We start from the raw sequence: 13,548 nt of genomic DNA, 5'->3' as shown, positions 1-13,548 counted from the left end.
TTTTACCACATTATTTAATTAATGGTATACATATTATAAGCATTAGACAGCAGCTTAAAACAATACTTATCTTATGTTCTAGTTCTGTAAAATATTTTATTTATTCTGTTCAGTTCAGTTGGTTTCCTAAATACAACAAAAAATAAAACATTGTAATAATAAGACGGTTGGGAGTGGGGAGAATGAATAGTCGGTGAAGAGACAATAATATCCATTTCCTATAACAAAACATATATTAACAGTTATTATACTAAAAAAATTAACAAAAAAAAAAAAAAAAAAAGTTTCAAAACCATTAAAACCTAACTATTAAAATAATGAAAAATAGATTCATAAATGTTAATAAAATCATTTTCACGTAGTAATATACTGACGAAACACCAATAACCGTCCCTCCTCCTCCCTCACGAAAACCACGTATACAACTGGTGATATGATTTAAATTTTATGATCATTTAAACATGATTAGTTTGTGGGTGAACAGGTGGATATAATCAAAATAAACGAATCTAAATTTATATTCAAATAACCTTTTCACTTAGAGATCTCGACTCGCTACCTGTTAGGTACGTTAAACAACTAAACAATCCAACGGCAAACGAAATTGAACACCTCGATTAACGCTAAGAACACTATAATATAGTTCCAGATCGGATGCAACTGCTGAGTGCCTATACATGTTAACCTCCTGTCACTTAATAACATATGCGCAATTTGAGTTATAAATTTGGGGGGCTATTATAATTTGCATACGTCATGTATGTAGTGTGTGTATGCTCCTTGAGATATATAAAGGTGGAATGGAATACATACAAGATACAAACCATTTTGGGGGAGCTATGATTGATTTTGAGCGGGCATATCCTCCTAAGCCCCCCTCAAATTGCGCTTATGCTTAATAACCAATATTAATATGATTAAATTTACTTATTAAATTTTTATTTGTATATATTGTAAATCGTTTTAATAAATAAAACAAAATAGGTAGAGCAATTTTAATAAATAATTATAAATATAAAACCTACTCATATTGCATTTCAATTTATATTACTTATTTTACTTTACTATTTACTAAGACAATTTAATGTTTCATAATTAAAAAGATTTTATGTTAAAAAAACCTATTAGGTACCTACTTATTTGATTTTTTAAATAATAGTACATATTTTCTATTTATATTCAACCAACCCCCGACTTATTATTATATTATTACTTTATACTTAACTAGGTATTCTTATAATAAAAATAATTTTATTAACATTTGTATTTTTTTTTTAATATTATACACAGGGTGATTCTTTTATCTTTTATCATTGTACATTCATTATTTCAACTAATATATTATTTTAGACATTTTAGTATAATATACTAATATAACTAACACTCTTATGTTTAATAGTGAAACCACAAATAACTTTTGATTTTCAAATGGCAACCTATATTTAAAATATCATAAAATAATAAGGCTATTTTTTTTATGAATTTTAACGTTCAAATTATTATTTTTCATTTAACCGTTCGCGAGTTATAACTGCTCAAAGTTGAGTGGTTTAAGATTTTCAAGTGTTAGTCCCAAAGGTTATTACGGCTGTGAGACATTAATTAGAACACAATTATTATTTGTAAAGACCAGTAGTTCAAGTTATAAATCGTTATCGATTATGTCCCTTATCTTTTAATAAATAAGCTTACTGTATGTCTGTATTACGGCTTTTTATGGTATATAAATTGTTTTGGTGGAAACGTGAATAACACATTTAGTGAAAACAAGTAGGTAGGTGCCTATTTATGGAAAAGGTACACTTTTGGTGCAAAAGTATTATATTTTATATTATTAAGCTTGTAGACAAGGCCCGCAGATCTGTTTGCTACCATATACTTAATTCGCTATCGCAAATATTTTTTAGGATAGTCAAGATCTCTGACTATGAGTGAGTGGATGTCGTGCAATCTTCTAGACTCTAGAGTCTAGATCGTTGTACAATAAAAGCATGACGCCTGAACTGCTTGTTCTATTTTTTATAATTTTAAAAACCTCTATATTATAAAGATGGCCAATGGGTTTTCTTCTCATTTATAGAGAAACTATCAAGTTGACAACTTATCTTTTTAGAGTGGTAGGCTAGACCACCACATAGACATCCAATCCTTAAATGGCCACATAAACAGATATGACATTTTTAAAGCACATTTTTTTTGCTAAAAAAAAATCAACTTTATAATAATTCACTATAAAATAACCGATTGCAGCAGTGTTTAAAAAACATACAGCACAAACCGTGAAGAGTAATAAACTCTTTGAACTCGACGTCTATACCAAGGACTGGTAAAGTTTTCAGCCTATCATCCAACAGAAATTGAAATCGGTGAACAATTGAGCAGTACAGCCTAATTAGTCACTGAAATGAAAAATAAACAAACTATTGAAACAAAACCTTTGGTTTAATTCATGAGAAGATTACAACATCAATTATAATAATAATTACACAACAATAATTAACATTTAGAACGATTATTTACAACTGATTGAAAATATAATATAATTTATAATTATACACGAATATTGACTTTTGTTGTTTTATTTTTATGTTTCATAAATTAATTACAAGGATACAAAATTACTTCTAAGTTTACACAAAATAATGTAATTAATATTGTGATGGTGTAATAGGCATACATATTATATTTTATATATTATGTAATATGTATTAGGCATATTGAATAAAAAAAAAAATATAAAAAAATTATTAAAATCAATCGAAGAAAAATAGTTGATACACCATTATAAGATTATGTTATGAAAATACAGATTTATTTTCAATTGAATAGTAACGTCTGCCATAGTGGCCATACTGAAATCAGTGATGAGTCTTATACTTTATTGTAAGTTTTTTTTTTTTTTTAATTACCTCAAATTAAAATAATGATAATGATATAGAGCATGAGCTTATAAATTGAAAAAAAAATATACAGACAATAACATCAATCTAGTTATTATATACACATAGTATCGTATATTTATTTAAACATTCACATGTTTATTGTATTATATTTTAATAATAATAATAATAATAATAATAATAATATATAATATAAAACCATAAACAAGCAATATTAACATTGAGTAAATAACATTCTTAATATTACATATAATATTAAAGATATAATGTTTGTAATATATTATAATATTATATTATGGTTTAGGTGAAAAAACATACAATTGACATGCTACGACGTTAAGGAATATATATATATATATATAATATGTTAGAAGCAGAGGTCGCGAACAAAACCCTACTACATAGTTATTAATGTATAATAATTGTAAGTAAAAAAAAGAAATAATAATAATGTATAGTGATTTTGTACAATGTTATAAAAATAATAATAATAATAATAAAAATAAAAATAATGACGATGATGAAAATAATATATTATATAATTTAAAATTAGTTTATATTACATTGTTGGTGCCAAAACAATAGTTGATTGGATGATTATGAAAAAAAGGTTTTGATCATACAACAATCCTAAATCATGTTTCCTTTACAACTGTCTGTTGTTTCGGCATCAACAAAAATAATAGTGATATTTGTTTACATCATATTATATATCACCTTTTTTTAAAACCATAATACTAAAATTTTTATTTTGCAATAATTAAACACGTAATTAATTATTAATTTATACATAGTAATAAAAAGTAAACTTGTTAAACAACAGCTATTTATGACTTTATAATATATTTTAATAATAATAAAGTCTTAGCAAGACCAATATGTACAAGATACACTAAAACACACAAACTTTACAATGTATAATTATAATAAATGAGCTCATAACTTTTTTTTTGCTTTTTAAAATATGAAATAATTGGATTCATTTTTTATTCTAATAGCCTATGTTTTATTATAATTCCCCTGTACAAAAAATAATGTATCAATAGGATTATCAATTATATTAATAACAAATGAAAGCTATAACAAAAAAAAAATATAATAATAATAATAATAATAATGAAAATAATAGTAGTATAAATAAAATGTTAAAATTATTATTATATCATTGTTATTATTTACATTAAACCTCAAAGGGGCAGCACAAAAAATTATAAATTATAATAATATTGAGATCAATTATGACCATGATAAATTAGGAAACATTACCACTAACATAAATTTAAAAAAAAAATAACATTGTCCAAATCAATTATTTTAAAACAGAAAAAAATACATTAAAAAAGTTATCTATAGGTCTATTGAGTACATTTTTTTATATTTTTTAAATTATAACTCGAAAACATTATCTGAGTAATTGATTATTTGACATGATTGCATCATTAAATATGATTTTTGTAACCCAGTTACAATCAAATGAAATGTTTCATCAACTGATCATTATAATATTAAGTGTTCTAGTTAGGCTAGGATATTATTATCCAAACACATCTTCTTCTGCTTGTTTGACAGTGCCAATAACTGAGTTTAATTAGGATTTTGATGAGCGGTATCTCGTAATATGTAAATAATTTTAAGTTACAACAGCGTAACTCCTTATATAGTAAATCTTTTAATATTTATTATCTGATCTGAAAACATAACATTTAAGTATTAAAATAGTGATAAGTTAAATGTATTAACTTTTAGTTACTACAATTATTATTTTCTAAGTTTAAGTACAATATAAATAACTTGATATACACAATTTTGTTAGTATATTTTAAAATTGTTAATAAAAAATATAGATAACTTAAAGCTCTATAATTTGGAAAAAAATGATTCAAGTTTACAAATCAACTGTTTTATTCATATAGAATTTGGCCATAGATAGGGTATTATATTTTTGTTAGGTGTATTTTTATTTTATTTGTGATACAACAACTAATTGTTACAAATGAGTAACTGACCAAATTATCAAAAAATAAAAATTTTTGTTAGAGAATAACAAATATTGTTGTTAGAAAACAGAAAAACAGAGATCATATTCATCAATAATGATCACAATCAAGCCAGGAAAATTATTATATAATAGATTTTGTCAATCAATCAAATAAAGAAATTGATTATTTTATCTGTTATTAAAACAATATTATTTTTTTATGTGTTTAGTAAGACAAAATGTTTGAAGTTTAATTTTTGAATAATGATGATCCCAAAACACTTTATTGAGACAATGAAACACTATATTTTAATCAGGATGTATGGAAACTCTAGCTATAAATAGTATTTTGGACAAGTTAATTTTATAAATTCTCACATAGTTTTTAAGATAGATGTAAATTATATGAAATTAAATTGTGTTTGTAATAAATGTAGTAAAATATTAATTTTAAATTATTTTACAAAGTAAAAATTCACTTAACAGAGGTTAGAATAAATTAAAAAGTATTGTTTAAAAAGTAAAGTTGACTATCTAAAAACAAATTTTAATGGTTCATTAAAATATTAACTTTAATAGGATTTTAATTATAAAATTAATTTTTATTTTCAAACTTAAAGTAGATATAAGCATTAATATTTTTATTATTTACTTACATTAACATGATTTAAACTACTTTTCAGATTGATGACAATTTGAAAATAAGTATTTTTTTAAATAATGCTAATCAAATTTTGCAATTTCGACATGTATTTTAATATTTCTTCAGATTTAATAGATACATTTAAACCTATTATATCCTTCTTCTGAAAAAAAAATATACACACATACACACACAATTATATTAAATTGTCATAATGATATTATATTAAATATAGCTAGTAAGTTAATTAAATTATAATATAAAGTGAGGCCACAAAAACAGTTGGTTAAAATTCAGATTTAAACATAAAATGTCAAAAAACTTGTTTGTGCTGTGTAATTGTTTATGCTGTTTATTGGTTTACCTTGTCGTTAAGTAACTCATAATAATAGGTTATTAAATTTGTTTACTGAAAAAATTCTGAGTAAAGAAGATGGGATATTTATATTAATATTTATTGTTCTAAATATGTATTTTCTTAATTTTGTAGGTTGATCTAATTTTTAACAAAAATATTGTTTATAACTTATATCAATATCAACATACGCTACATTACCATAGAATTGTGCAAATAGGTTCATGAAATTTGTCAAGTCCAATACAAAGCATAATAAACCTAGTATAAGATTCATTTCCTGAATTATGAAAGATAAAAAAATCATATACTCCCAGGCAGTAATGCAACCAGGATTTTATCAAGAGGGGTGCCCACCAGTAGCGTAACAGTAGTTCCCAATAAATTTCTAAATTTGTTAGTATACTATGGACAAAAGTTATGGATCAAGGGGAGTCTGGCCTCCCTTTGGTTGTGGCACTGCTCCCAGGACCATAAGAAATAACCAAAATCCAGCGAATAAACACATTGAAGAAATAATTAAACCGGCTATAAAAGTAAAAATACAACTTAATATAAACCTTATCTTAGTCAAAAATAAAATATAAACTAAAAGATATATTAATACTACTTAAAAAACATCTTTGATATGTACCAAAATAGTAATAAAAGTGTATCAAAAGTCTTCATTCGATTTCAAAAATTTATATTACAGTACCTAGTTTATTTATCATTACGGTGCCAAATTTATCAGCTAGATAACTTAAAATAAACTAGGTTATCTTATCTTTCCATTAGTATATGGGTCGTTTACCTGTGGCTAACGATTGTCGAGCTATTTAAATTTGTAATAGACTTTTGAAACATCCTGTATATTGCACACAACTGTGATAAAAATATATGTATAATTATGTAGTATGTACATTTTTAAAATTTTAAAACAGTTATTGTAAAATTTTAAGATTAGTAACTTTTTTTGTTTATGTTTTTAAAGGAATAAAAAAGAACATATAAAATTAATAGAAGCCATATAATAGAACTATTATAAGGTACTATTAGAAGTATTTCTAATAAGCCAAATGAAAACTGAAAAAATAGAATATTAAAATTTATACTTGCTAACTTTTCCTAAATTAACTACATTTTCTTAATCATTTTTTGAATTAATACATAGGTGTAACAGAAAGAATTGATAAATGGAATGACTTTTGTTTTAATCAATACATGTTTAAAATGTTTATAATTTATTGACCAGTGTGCTATATTTATAATAAACAATATTTATTTTTATTTTTTATATATTTAAAATAAAGTATAATTTAATAACATTTAATTTGACAAAATTCAAAATAGCCAATTTGTAAATCTGACTTAAAATTTTAAAAAGTAAAAACATTTATTTAAGTTAAATAATTTATTTTTACAATTTTTTAAATTTCAATATTTTTGAGTTTAAGACATTTATTGATTCAAAAAAAAATAATTTTTTCAAAATATTGTTTTTGGATATTTTTAAATATAGGTAAACCATTAATAATTTGCTATCAATTTTTACTTTTTTAAAAATTAAAATAATATACATTTTTAAATGACAATTTATAGTTTAATACTCAGAAATGTATTAAACTATTTTGTTTTATTCATTTATCTATTGACAATTTAATGCCTCTCTAAGATCATTTTAAGGGGTGTTGTAAAAATGTATTGATAGTAAATATCAGTAATTAAATTAAGTCTTATATTATTTAATAATTATGAAATTACTGTATTTTGTAAATAGATGTCAGATTATTTAAAACAAAAAGTATAAATGCAAAAATTAATCATAAAAATAGTTGTGTACCTATATATTTCTAGTATTGGATATAAGAATTATTTCATCAATAGTTACCGAAATAAAAATTATGCACCTTCAAAAAAATACAAGAAAAAATGTTTAAATTTTAACATATACATTGTTAATTATCATAAAACAATAATACTTTTACAATTAAAAATCATAAAATTAAGCTTCTTGACTTAACAGATTTTTTATCAACATTTTTCTAAAAATAAGTTCTATTTTAGCTATTTTGAATTATTAAATTAAATTATATGTTACTAATAAAGTAATAAAATGTCAAAACTAATTTTGAATAAAATCAATTTAAAAAATACCTAAGCTTGTTGCATGAACTAAATTATTGTATGTATTATACTATGTTAAAACTAATAACTAATTATATTAAATTGTACCTGGAAATCTTGAACTTTCATCTAATTAGTAGTTAATAATATTGTTGAAATTCTGACTGAAAAAATAATTTTCAGTGGTTAGTTGCCATATTTTTCGCTTTGATAACATTTTTATTCAGCTATAAAAATCAAAACACAATAATGTTATATATTTTTAGCTTTAATTATTCAATTTTGTTTATTTTTTTACATCTTAAATTGTTAAATAGATAAGGTCCTAAGTGGTGTTAAAATTAAACCTTACTTAAAAAAAACCAGCATTTAATTTGCGTTATTTTTGAATATTTATAATTAAAAATCTACTGAACTATAGCTTATAGGACTTTACTGCATTTATCCAATTTGATAGACAAAATATTATATATTTTATAGTACAAGTATAAATTATTTTAGCTAGAATTTAAGATTTGACTCAATTTTAAGGATTTTATCAAAAAAAAAAAAAGTGGCTACTTGCCAATAAACAGCAGATAAGGGTGGCCCAATCATATATTATACACTTGCACAACAACACTATACAGCGTGGTTCTTTTATCATAAAACACTCATTATTTCAAAAAATATTCATGTTTTTGAAAACTTTTTTTTCCATAGTTTCAAGTTGTTAAAAAAATTATAATTAAATTTTTAAATATTTTTCTTTCTGATATTTTTTTAAGTTTTTACTTTTTTGAATGACAACATAGAATTTTAATATCATATTCCAAATCAGTATAATTATTTGAGTATTTTGATACATAAAAATTGAATTTAGGGCGAGTAGTTTATGAGTTATAACTTATAAGTATTTAAAGTTATGATGTGCGGAGTGGAGTGATACGAGGTTACCCCGCAAATTATTTGTCCACTACTTCACTTGTCTAAACTTTAAATAGTATAACTCATAAACTACTCGTCCTAAATTCAATTTTTATGTATCAAAATACTCAAAAAATTATTCTGATTCGGAATATGATACTAAAATTCTATGTTGTCATTCAAAAAAGTAAAAAACTTAAAAATTACAAAGATAAAAAATATAATTTTTTAATAAATATGTTGATTTTTAACAACTTTAAACTATGTAAAAATTTTTTTTAAAAACATGAATACTTTTTGAAATAACGAGTGTTTTATGATAAAAGAATCACCCTGCATACTTTAAAGTAAAAAAATATTTTTTTTTGCTAATTGACATTGTTCTTGCTTTTGTAACCATTAACTTAAAACTAATGTTGAAGAAATTGTAACATTAAGTTAACAAATAGACACATTTGATAATATAGTCATCTAGTTTAAGTATTTAGTAAGATAAAAAAAGAAATGTCAATACCTAATACTTTGTCTGTAATGTGTCTGTATTGGATGTGTTAAATTTGATTTCAATGATATATTATTGAATATGAAAAACGATTCCGAGTGGAGACTGTCTATCAGCCTATTTCCTAATTATATTTCATGTCATGTTTTTTGGTATAACTATTAGGTAAAGTGATTTATTTTACTATTAGTAATACAGCACTTAAGTAGAATTTATTTTTGTTAAAAACATTTGAAATATTATTGTTTGTATAAAATATAATAATAAATGTAAGTTTTATGTCTCCTTTGAATAAAGTTTTTAAAATACCTATAACAGTATAATGACTATAATTAATATCCTAATTCATTATTTAAACACATAATTTTGTCCAAATGTAAACTTAATATTTCCATAAAGAAAATTATGCTTATATATTTCTTTAGATTTTTTTGATTTCAGAATTAACTACTTTTAGAGGAACTTTGTATTACATTTTCAAACATTTTTAAATTTCATGATTTTGTCAAAATTTTAACTTCAAATGCTTATAAAAAATACAAGTATCTAAGGTTATTCGTACTTAAAAACAAAAATCAGTTTTGGTAAAAACTGGATTTGCGTCAAAATTTCCGTTTTTCTTAATTTTTTGTTTGTTTTTCTTGAGTGTTTTGAAAAATATTAAGAACCCCTCTAAAGTATAAACTAGATTTAATTTTCTATCCTAAACCTTCTCTAAAATTATAAATCATATTCATTGCTCCGCTCAGAATCTAAAAATATATCAAAATGACTTAAATGGCTTCTCACTGCACATAGCCAAACTTGTTATATATGTGCTATATTTTTTTTTAAATAATTTTTTCTTTAAAGTAGAATTTAAAAAAATAAAACACCTAACATGTTACTACTGTTAGCCCATAACCAGTATTATGTATTTATACTAAATTGCTAATAACCATAGTAACATTTCAAGTACTTAATTATACAAATAAATCATATTCTATTAAGTAGGTACCTGTGAATGCTTTCTTCCTTGAATCCGTTGATTGTACCGCTAACATTGTATATTTATTTAAATAAAACTCGTTTCTTGATAAGACAAAACAATTCCAAATTGACCCATTATATTATACTGACATATATTGTGGCAATTTTGAAAGACTATTGATTCTTTTCTAAATAGTCTAAATATATAAATCGACAGTTTTGGTTTTTCCTGTAAACATATAAATAAAAAAAGATCAATTAGTTAAAACAAAAAGTAACTAAAAATAACCATATATAAGGTTCATAATAAGTAATAATAAAATAAATATGAATTGTAAAATACTTTAAATCAATAAGACTAAGTCAATATCCCTGGTTAGTGGTGCAACCAGGATTAATTTATAGGAGTAGGAGCCCCCTCAATTTAATATGAATTTAAAAAGTTACATTTGTCTGAAATTTCAACACAAATTATTCAACTATAATTCTACATGTTAAGTAGGATTCATAAAAAAAATCTCAAATTTTGGAAGGAGTATTAAACTGTCCAATTGTCAATCCCTACCTCTAACCACCACTATCATCTATGTTACTGAACCTAGTAACAAAATCTAATGAAGGGACAAATCTCATAATAAATTGAGCAAGAATTACGTTTAAAAAGATTTTTGAGACAAAATTAAGATCACAGAATAAAATAGTCGAATATGGTCGTAGTGGAGAAGTGAAAAAAAAACGTCCACGAATTATGAATTTTATTACTTTTTACAGTATAAATATTTGATAATACTATAATAGTCAAGGCAATCAAAACACTGATAAAAGCGTGTCTACATCACGGTCCACACTATATTCCAGTATGTTGGACACGACAAATCTTGAGTTGAAAATAATAAAAAAATAGGATAATTATAAAATACGCATGAAACGTAACAATAATAACTGATAGGTTTATGCCGGATGCAAGACTAACACAAATAATACGCGACATATATTTGTCATTACATCATTTTTTTTATAGCGGGTAAGTACATACATCACTAATTATGACGTCGGCGAGTGTGAAGATTTCGGGAAAGTAAACAAATACAGTATAAACAGTGGCATAGGTATTTGAGGAACTTTGATTTTATTTTTATAGACCTATTCAGGATTACATCCACAATAATAAAACTGTCAAATCAGTATTAATAAAAAACTGCTTTTAAAAATTCGAAAAGTTATGATTGTCTTTAGTGTCAAGTTGAGTTAAAGTATAAACGGCTCTTGGTGGACTTCTAGGTATGCCACTAAGCATCAAAATTAATTTCGATACCACGAAAATAACCATAACGTTTTAAAATACATATTACATGATATATGTAAACATGAACGATTAAAAAATCAATATAAAGTAGAGTAGTCCGAGGTTGCAACTGTTGCAAGAAACGCCTTTAACCGTTTAACCATCAACAATTATAATTTGTAGTGCATAAAGAATTTTTATCTAATATAATATATGTAAGTATACATATTCTATGCAAAATCAACATTTTAATTTCGTTTTACATCAAACAGCAGTAGTTAAATCCAAAATGTAGATTGTGTATATATCATTTATAAGTACCTAATTTTGCGATACGTTATATCCAAAGACGAGAATCATTTTTTTTTTCATTTTTAAAATCTTTTTGATACATTACACCAGTCAAATTATATGAACAGATCCATTCGATACTATTGCCTGATATTATAATACTGGATATCACGAAAAAGCTAGATATTTACATTATCTGTTGATCGGTTCGGAAGGGCGATAAATTTTGTAAGTTACAACGTCAACGTCTTTTTTAAACAGTTTTTTAATATGCACGAAAACCAGATATTCGCGGTAGATGCGTTTATAATTAGTATTGTTTTTAATCTTTAACAACGATCGATAGATTTTCTTTTTTAAATATCAATCAAAAACTGTTAGAAAAAAGGGTTAAGCATAGCATTAAACTACCAATAATACATTGATATAAAGTTATCGATATGCAAATTTAACACATTTCCACTCAAACTACACGATGTATTGACTACTCCCAAAGGCAGATACTAGAGGGGGGGGGGGCAATGGGTGCAAAAAAAGGTACCTTGTCTACTCCAATATTATACTTTTGTGTCTAATTTTTTTTAGTAATTTAAATAAAATTAATTCAACGTTTAAAATAATGATAAATTTCCATTCAATGAGTTAATTTAATTTACACATTTATAGTAACTTAGGCCATACACCAATAATTTATATTAGTTGGCTAAATACTGGTTAATTATCTAAAGTGCAATTGTAATATTACACTCAACTTAACTTCTTAATAAAGGTTCAATTAATTAAATCGGTTTTTATGAAATTATCAAGTATACGATTTAATCTTATTTATTTTTGAACATAAGTACTTAGTACAATAATATATTTAAATCACATATGTTCACCGAATTTCGACTAAAAACATCAAAATCATAATATAATAGGCATAAGACAAATAAATTATGCATTAATTTAATTATGAATTATTTTTAGTCTAAAATTTTAATAATCATTAAAACAAAAATGATTCTTAGTTACTATTTAACACACAAGACTAGAATATTAATACACAATAGTTTCAAAATAATATGACTTAGATATGAATAGCAACATTTTTTAATTTACACACCAAGTAAGCTCTTTTTTTTGCTCAAATTAATCATAATTTTTTTTTTATGAAATAGAAACTAAAACTTCAACTTTAATTTATTTATAAAATTACATTTAAATTAGTGTTAATACTTACTAAATATTTTATAGGAACTTCTATATAATTTGGTATTTAGCACTATACTAACAATTTACAAACAAATACTGATATATATGATATGCTACAAGACTTTTAAAAATTAAAAAATAAACTAAAGTAGACATGGGCGTATGTAAGGGGGGGGGGGTTGAGTGTTAAGACACCACCCAAAATTAAATAAAACAATTGTATTACAAATGTATAACAATTGTAATTAATACATACAAATAAATTATTCATAATTTGATAATATTAATATAGATTTAGACAAAAACCCCCTCCGAAAATATTTCCTACCTACGCCCATGAAAGTAGGAAAATCAATTACCAAAATTATATTAGTGAAAGACAGAAAGAATCCTCAGTAAGAAAATACTTGATATTTAAG

General features: G+C 23.8%; 1 protein-coding gene across 3 annotated transcripts in view; it reads right to left on the bottom strand.

The window, feature by feature from the left end:
• Positions 1 to 2,421: 2,421 nt before the first annotated feature.
• LOC132932412 (uncharacterized) overlaps positions 2,422 to 13,548 on the bottom strand; it is a 34,634-nt gene continuing 23,507 nt past the window's right edge. Inside the window, exons 10-13 of one of the 3 annotated variants that reach the window (XR_009662867.1) lie at positions 10,388 to 10,588; positions 8,091 to 8,209; positions 5,535 to 5,684; positions 2,422 to 4,588 (exon numbers count right to left, since the gene is read on the bottom strand). The gene's annotated coding sequence lies outside the window, so the exon portion shown is untranslated. Of the gene's footprint in view, positions 4,589 to 5,534; positions 6,741 to 8,090; positions 8,210 to 10,387; positions 10,589 to 13,548 lie in introns of those variants that run through there. The other 2 variants (XR_009662868.1, XR_009662869.1) reach the window with 2 other exon arrangements.

The sequence above is a fragment of the Rhopalosiphum padi genome, chromosome 1, assembly GCF_020882245.1.
Source record: "Rhopalosiphum padi isolate XX-2018 chromosome 1, ASM2088224v1, whole genome shotgun sequence".
Taxonomy (NCBI): Eukaryota; Metazoa; Arthropoda; class Insecta; order Hemiptera; family Aphididae; genus Rhopalosiphum; species Rhopalosiphum padi.
The sequence above is the reverse complement of the archived record's forward strand: the minus strand, read 5'-3'. Positions and strand labels throughout refer to the sequence as shown.